Here is an 8,713-nt window from a genome sequence, read left to right on the forward strand (position 1 = left end):
TCTCAATGCATTCAAGATGACTTTCTGTTTATCTTATCAAGATCACATGATATTATTTTTAATCTATTTTGATTAATCCCAGGAAGTGATTATTTGCCTCACACTCATCTAAGCCAAAGCAGAAACAAGAAGTTATTTAAAACAAGAAATGATATAAAAAGAAGAAAAATGACTGCACTTTAGTTTATTCAATATATGACACTGTAGTTGCAAAATGGTTTCAGTACACACAATTATAAATCAGCATTGACAATTTGACAACTTGAGATACCACTTAAAGTACAATCAGCTTTTGCTGCCATAGATATTTGTTAAGGTTCATGGCACAAGGTCCGATTGCTGGTTCTGCCATCTCACAAAGACAAATATCTGAATAAAATAATATACAGATGATTTTGTTTATGGACAGAACATTGTGCCTCTTTTGTATTCTTTGGGGATGATTCATGTAACATTAATTCATCAATGCACTAAGCCTGTTCATATTTTCCATGTCATTTACGTGACATTTTATAACTTCTTTGAGGATCCAGACAAGCAGACGGTTCTGCATGCTGTTCATCAGCAAGACATGCAAAAATCTCTGGATTGGCACATAGCTGCCATCTAAGTGACATTTGGCTGATCATGCACTTTCAAAGAGATTTAAATATCAACAGAAAAATTATTTTTTATATGAACATGTAATTAAAGAGCTTCCAGCTTTAGGTGTTTGATCCTCCGCAAATTGTGGCTTTTTTATATTAAAAAAGATGCTTTAAAATTGGTGTTTTCTATTAAAAGTCAATATTTCTTTTCCTCCCCAAAAAATTCCTGTGCTCCTTGGACTGAGGTCTCAGCAAATATGTTTCATCAGCCTCCTCCACACAGAATTTTGTAAAAACCCATTCTTATCTTTTTGCTTCGATCAGGATTTTAAGGAGAGTTTAAAACCCTAACTGGAAACCCGCCAGGTATTGTACTGTCACAGGCCTTAATGCTGTCTGTACAATCAAATACCTTCCATCAGAGAACAGCTGAGAAGAACAGATTGGTTTCCAAGGACAGTTTGTGAGAACGGTCTCACAGTCTGGTCCTATTTAAGTTCATGCCAGTTTTTCCTCCCTAAAAGTGTTCACATGGGCAGTTTTTTGCTACAGAATATTCTCCTGTGATGAATCAAGCAGCACGCTAGTTCTTCACAATCACAATATTTTTTCATCAGATTAATTGCAATCTTAATAGGACTGGGAAGTCAGCTATCAGTAGCAGTAATATGGCCCTACTGGGCCCACTTCTCATATTTAGATACGGTGGGGGGGGGTGATTTGTGGTCACGCACCTCCTTCCCTACTTCCTTCTCTCTCTCAAAATCCCCTGCCCCTGAAACCAGTACACTCATTCACACTCTCTTTTGCTTTCTCTTTCTCTCACATACACACACAACAGGAAACACTAAGGAAAATGTCAGCCTATGTCAGATAATATGGAATCTTGGCCACACTTTCCAGACAAGGAAAACATAAGTAGTCCAGCTAGAGTTTGTTTGAAATATTGGCCCCCTCTGGTGTATTTTTTTTTTTTTTTTTTTTAAGATAGAGATACACAGACACACACCTTTGCTGTCTGCTTTTCATTCAAAACCTGAAGAAGGGTGGCTTTTTGCCCTGAAAGATTTGATATTATTTATGTGATCTAAAATAGGTGTCATATTCACTACTACTTCTTCCCCGAGGATGAATACAAACTAACAAATGTTTTGTGTCTGCTTTTTAGAAACATTTTGTCCCTGGTAGTAAAACCTATCTGCTGAGATCAGAAAATGTTTCGTATACAGCTTTGTATTATTAATGTCATGCCCAGCTTCGCACTGTGTCCTTGAATTGTTGATCATAAAAGTTCTGCTCTTCACACACACAAAAACCTCTAGGCCCTAGACACTATTACAGATCATAAGTCTGGCTTTGATAGACATCCCAGTGTTTTAAAATGAACTGGGCTACAGAAATGTTTTCCCTATTACACAGGTGTAAAGATGACAACTTCAATGTCTTTCTCTGCCCGACTAGCATACTGACATGGAGGACAAAGGAGAGTACCTCTAAATAAAAATTAATCTAACCTGGGAGCAGGGGACAAGGGCGACAGCCCTCCTGCAGCTTGGAACTGGAGATGATAGCAGTTGCTTCAGATACAGTTCCCCCAAACTGAGGGCATATCAGATATTAAAGTGATAGTATACTTTATATAATACTGGTATTATATAAAGTAAGAGTAAAAGGCAACATTTTAGTTTTATTACCTCTGTAAGACTCAGAAAGGAAAAATAGCATCCCTTTAAAAACAGTAACTCGGTCTTCACTGTTACTAAAAATATCACACCAATGAGGATCTGTTGAAGGTCTAATGCCCTTTGACATCTACCTTATGGGTAAACTTACTTCCACCCAGCATCAGGGAATAAAGTAAATTTTTATGAGAATTGCCTAAGAATTGGAGCTCCTGTCTTAGTTCCTGAGACTGCAAGAGTTCCCTGCAAATTCAAAGGGAGCTACAACAGAGGCTGAAGCAGCACAGTTAGCAATGCAGGCAAGGTACCGAAAGATGCAGATAACTGGAAAAGTAAAAGACACAATGTATCAACCAAAGTTTAACTGTGGCTTTAACAGATACAGTCTTGTAACTCCAGATTAGGGAGGTAAACAGATGATTACTTGAGGGCATGGCTACACTTGCAGATGTAGAGCGCTGTGAGTTAAACCTGCCTTCAGAGAGCGCAGTAGGGAAAGCGCTACAATCTGTCCACACTGACAGCTGCAAGTGCACTGGCATGGCCACATTTGCAGAGGCATTGGGAGTGGTGCATTATGGGCAGCTATCCCACAGAGCACTTCTTCCCATTCTGGCGCTGTGGCTTGTGGGAAGGGGGCAGAGGGGGCATTCTGGGTCCTGTCCCAACGCCCAGTAATGCATCGATTCGCATCCCAGCAATCCCTCTGCTTCCGTCCACATATGGCACCATCTTTCAACGTTTTTTGTACTGCGCGCGCACTCTTCCCTTTCGGTCTGCGGGAATGGAGCCCAAACTGCTGAGGAATATGCTGAGTCTCACCAGCACATCATGTTTGGCAGTCGAGTTATTCCTTATGATCCAAAGTGACAGTGAGGGCTCCAACGATGATATCGACTCGAGTAACACATATGACACGAGTTTGCTTGTGGCATTCACAGACATGCTCACCACTGTGGAAAGCCGCTTTTGGGCTTGGCAAACAAGCACTGAGTGGTGGGATCACATTGTCATGCAAGTCTGCGATGATGAGCAGTGGCTACAGAACTTTCGGATGAGAAAAGCCACTTTCATAGGACTGTGTGAGGAGCTCGCCCCCACCCTGCGGCGCAAGAACACGAGACTGAGAGCTGCCCTGACGGTGGAGAAGCGGGTGGCTATTGCAATCTGGAACCTGGCAACTCTAGACAGCTACCGATAGGTTGCTAACCAGTTTGGAGTGGGGAAGTCGACCATTGAAATCGTGTTGATGCAAGTTTGCAGGGCCATTAATTGCATCATGCTCAGAACCACCGTGACGCCTAGTAACGTGCATGACATTGTGGATGGCTTTGCGCAAATGGGTTTTCCTAACCGCGGCGGGGCGATAGATGGGACGCATATTCCAATTCTGGCACCAGCCCACCTAGCCTCCGAGTCCGTTAATCGGAAGGGGTATTTCTCTATGGTTCTCCAGGCACTTGTGGATCACCATGGGCGTTTCATTGACATTAACGCAGGCTGGGAAAGGTGCATGATGCATGCATCTTTCAGAACACTGTCTTGTTCAAGAAGTTGCAAGCCGGGACTTTTTTCCCAGACCAGAAGATCACCATAGGGGAAGTCAAAATGCCCATTATGCTCTTGGAGACCCCGCTTACCCTTTAATGCTGTGGCTCATGAAACCCTACACAGGGAGCCTTGACAGCAGCAAGGAGCGGTTCAACAACAGGCTGAGCTGGTGCAGAATGACTGTGGAGTGTGCTTTTGGCTGTTTAAAGGGCCGCTGGTGCTCTCTGTATGGGAAGCTGGAACTGGCCGATGACAGAATCCCCAAGGTTAGATCCGCGTGCTGTACCCTCCATAACATTTGTGAAGGGAAGGGTGAACAAATCACTCAGGCATGGAACTTGGAGGTTCAACACCTGGAGCCTGAATTTGAACAGCCAGAGAGCAGGGCTATTAGAGGGGTCCAGCGCTGGGCTGCAAGGATTAGGGATACCTTGAGGGAGCAATTTGAGGCTGAAAGCCAACAGTAATGTCTGGTGCCCTGCACAGGAGTGAAGTGCAGTGGTTCCAATGTTAGTAGGAATCTGTGTTTGCAGTGCCTGTTTCATTCCTGGGCTAAGGTATCTTTTACTTTATGCAATAATAAAGAATGTTTTCAAAGCCAAAAAATCCATTTATTGAAAAGAAAATTCATTTATTGAAAAGAAACACCACTGCTTGGGAAACAGAAAGGGCAAGGTGGTGGGGTGGGGAACAGTACAATCACAGAGTTGAGTATGTCCTGTTATCATACTCAGCGTTCCTGTCTGGAGTGCTGTGCAATGAGTGCTGCACTTCAGGATGGCTATCCTGCATGGTGATGGTGGTTGAGTGCAATGGGTAAGGGTCATAGTTTTCAGGGCTGGGTGGTGAAGCTACAGTTGTTGGAGAAGCTGGTGGCAGTAAGAACCTGGATGTTCAGAAAAGTGGGTTGGAGGTGACATGGGGGCACAAGGGAAAGAGTTTTGGGACAAGGACTGCAGGCGCGGTAGTGCTCCACCTGCATGGCTACGAGCACCTGGATCGAGTCCACTTGGCTCTCCTAATGCTTATCAGCTGATCCATGCTTTGCTGCTGGAGCATAGCGCTTTTGTGCCGGCGCTCCTCATTCTGCTGGCAGATCCTCCTTTCAGTGTCCCGCCACTCCTGCACTTTTCAATTTTCATTACTTCATGCAACATGTCTTCCTTGCTTCTACGTGGCCTCTTTCTGATTCTTGGAGTCTTTTGGTCGGTGATAAAACAGATGGCTGAGATCTCAAGCTTGCATCTGTAAAGGCAAAATGCAACACTTAACAGAGGCAGCATTGTTCACACCAGACAGAGCAATGATTCCCCCATACTTAAGGGCAAGCACAGTTTACAAAATAGCATAATTTGCCAGTCCCAAAGCGAGCGCACGTAACCCACAGGAGCCCCAAAATGGTAAGCACAGGGTCAAGCGTGACTGATTGTTTCATGGCTGTACTATCCTCTAGGTTTCTGTGCCTTGGAGAGAGCCAGCAGCGGCAGGGGGCCCCTATACTGAACACTGTCCCCACATTTTGCACAGAAGTTCATCCTGGAAGATATCTCGCTGCTGAGGGTGACCTGGGAAGCAAGGGAGGGTCTTCTACTGCAATGCGGCTTCCGCCCTGGCCCATACGCAGCTTGCCTGTGTGCAGCAATGGTCTCCCAGCCCCTCACAGCACAGTGATGTGGACAAGTTAGCCTGATTGGGACAAGGACCACAGCGGCTCTCCCGAGAAACCTGTGCAAGCGCATTGCCCAAGTTCTGGATGAAACCTTTGAAGAGATCACTGAGGCCAATTACCGCGATGTGAGAGAGCACATCAACGCCCCATTTCGCCTCTAGGCATGCAAGCAGCCCTCACCCTCCCCACCCCAAGAGCCCACACCGAATAACTTCCTTCCCAAAATAAAAGACGCTTACCGGGAACCTCCTCTGGTGTTTGTCCTTCCCCAAGCACCGGCCGCTGCGACTGGCTACCTTCCTCCTGGCTTGAGAACAGCTCCTGGCTGCACGCATCTGGGGATACCGGGGTGTCTTCCTCCACCTCAGCACCCTCGTTCCCACTTTGCTCCTCCTCCTCCTCCTGCCTTGTTGAACTGGGCTCTGAAGTGTTCATGATGGTACTCAGAGTGGAGGTGGGGTCAGGCCCAAGTATTGCATCCAGCTGTTTGTAGAAACAGCAGGTTGTGGGGGCAGCACTGGAGCAGCGGTTTGCCTCGCGGGCTTTGCAGTAGGAATTCCGCAGCTCCTTCACTTTAACCCTGCACTGCAGTGTGTCCCGGTCATGGCCTCTTTCCATCATGTTCCTTGATATCTGCCCGAAGGTATCGTAATTCCTATGGCTGGAGTGCAGCTGGGACTGGACAGCTTCCTCCCCCCCAAACACTGATGAGGTCCAGCACCTCGCCATTGCTCCATACTGGGGCTCGCCTGGCGCATGGAGGCCTGGTCACCTGGAAATATTCGCTGAGAGCACTCCACGGCTGGGCTGAGCAAACAGGAAGGGGATTTTCAAAATTCCCAGAGAATTTAAAGGGCGGGTCTGACGGTTGGTCACCTGAGGGCAGGGCAGTAGAGTTCAAAGTGATGACCAGAGTGGCTAGCATACACATTATGGGACACTTCTGGAGGCCGATCAGAGAGCACTAATAGACCAGGTCGTCCACACTGGGGCCGCGGCGCTCCAGTGGGGGCGTAGCAAACGTTATTCCACTCACCAAGGTGGAGTACCAGCAGAGCTGTAGCTACAGAGTCAGTGCGCTCTACGTGCCTTGCCAGTGTGGACGGGTCATGAGTTAGAGCACACTGGGCTGCTTTACTGCGCTGTAACTCGCACGTGTAGCCAAGCCGTCTATCTCATTCACTGACTGTATTTAACAATTGCTGTAGAGTTTTGCGAGTAAAGCTTCCCTTGTAATACATATACATTTGAAAAAATATTTAGACACATTTCCAATGGAAAATTTGTGCTTACCCAAGCATTTATTTTCTTTGACTAATGTCCAGTGCTACTCAAAGTGGATTTTTCCTTCTCTCTGATAGTTGGAGGTGGAGACCAAACTTAATCTGCTGCATCCAGGGCTTTGAACCGCCATGTTAGTAAGCCACTCCTGGAATCAGAGTCTTCCAGAGCTGACAAAAAATAAACTTCATGTTAACAATTAAATAACTGCGATTATTAAAAAAAGAGAGTGAAAGTAATGACTGTAAAAAATAAATTATCCCAGAGCAAAATCTTCTTATTTAGGTCTGACAACTATCATTATAGGATTACCAAGCAGTATTTATTCCTGTCAGAGAGTTTATTAAAACATTCCTTTTCTGATGGACAGTTTTAGGTATTTCTTAGGACTTATTAAGTAGCTGATGATGTTCTTCAGACTCTCCCTCAGCTTGAATTTAAGTGTGGGGAAGAAAAAAATCAGCCCTGTAAGCAGCACTTTTGAGGAGGAGAGGCTGTGGATGGTAACCGCAGATTTTGATCTCAGTAACACCAGTGTAAGTCTACTCTGCTGCTGTCAATGAAATTATTCTGGATTTACACCAGTGTCACCAAGCTCACTATCTGGCCCTATGTGGTCTCTGAAGATCTCTCTAGGCTTTGATAGATCCAACCCCCGCATCCAGCCCCCCCCCCATGTGAGAACCTCCACCCCATCCAATTGCCCCCTGCCTGCCCCCCAGGACTCCCCACCCCTTATCCAACTCCCCACCACCGCCCCATCCTTACCATGCCACTCAGTGCAGCAGAAGCTCTCAGACCCACCACCTGGCCGGAGCCAGCTGCACTGCCCGCATGGCAGGGGCCAGCCTCCCAGGCCAGGATGGACCTGCAGGCCGTAGCTTGCCCACCTCTCTCCCCCTCCCCCCCTCCACACAACTTCCCTACCATTTTCTGCACAGAAATTCCATAGGGGGAGCCCTTTTCTGCTGGCACATAGTCATACAGAATCTCCCCCAGGAGTACTCTTCGTATCAGACTAAAGAGCTTGAAATGGATTGTATTTAACAAAGAGCCAAGGCAGAGCAGAGCGCTGGGGCAACTTGCTGTTAAGAACACAGCCTGCTGCATTTTGCACAAGTTAAAGCTCTTGCAGAGTGTAGCCAGATTCCTACAATAGGGATGCAGTAATCAAGCCTGAAGCAAATGCATGAAACATCCTGGCTAGGTCCATGTCAGATAACTTTCTGGCCAGCTGCACAACGTTTTTTCAGACATCTGAAAGCATTATGGAGTACAAAAAAATACTAGACTGCGTTAATAAACTGTAACCTCAATTTTGCTTCCGTGCACCTTTAGCCAGTTGCTTTTCATCTAGTCGTTGATTTTGGCCAGGCTCTGAAAGTGTTTGGAGATGGTACTGCTTATAATTTAATGTAAAGATATAGAAAATGGATGTTGTCTGTATAATCTCCCTCAACAGCTTCCTATAGGATGAACAGTTGCCCCTAAAAATCCCCCCAAGGGGAATGACCTGGACCATATCAGGGTATTTCCATTTGGCCCTAGCTCCCTGGACATGGAATTTGGTGATCAAACAATACAAAGCATTGTAGAAAGAGCCAGGTGCAATTAGCATGGATGTTCTCTTGCCTACAAAGGAGAAAATTACCCACCAGAGCAACAAGTGGTGTATCTGTCTAATGTCCTGGACTGGTTCTAGCAAACTACGGCCCAGGGGCCAGATCCAGCCCTCCAAATGTTTTAATCTGGCCCTCGAGCTGCCAACAGGAAGCAGGGTCTGGGTCTTGCCCCACTCCACATGACTCCTGGAAGCAGCAGCATGTCCTCACTCTGGCTCCTGCACATAGAAGCAGCCAGGGGGCTCCACATGCTGCCCCCATCCCAAGCACCACCCCCACAGCTCCAATTGGCCAGGAACCGCAGCCAATGGGAGCTGCAGG

The 8,713-nt window shown here is 46.4% G+C and overlaps 1 protein-coding gene across 1 annotated transcript in view; it reads right to left on the reverse strand.

Moving 5' to 3' along the window:
• Positions 1–8,713, reverse strand: part of CHRNA9 (cholinergic receptor nicotinic alpha 9 subunit) — a 44,296-nt gene that overhangs the window by 24,226 nt on the left and 11,357 nt on the right. Inside the window, exon 2 of the mRNA XM_075127964.1 lies at positions 6,783–6,940. The gene's annotated coding sequence lies outside the window, so the exon portion shown is untranslated. The remainder of the gene's footprint in view (positions 1–6,782; positions 6,941–8,713) is intronic.

The sequence above is a fragment of the Caretta caretta genome, chromosome 4 (genome assembly GCF_965140235.1).
Source record: "Caretta caretta isolate rCarCar2 chromosome 4, rCarCar1.hap1, whole genome shotgun sequence".
In the NCBI taxonomy this organism is placed as follows: domain Eukaryota; kingdom Metazoa; phylum Chordata; order Testudines; family Cheloniidae; genus Caretta; species Caretta caretta.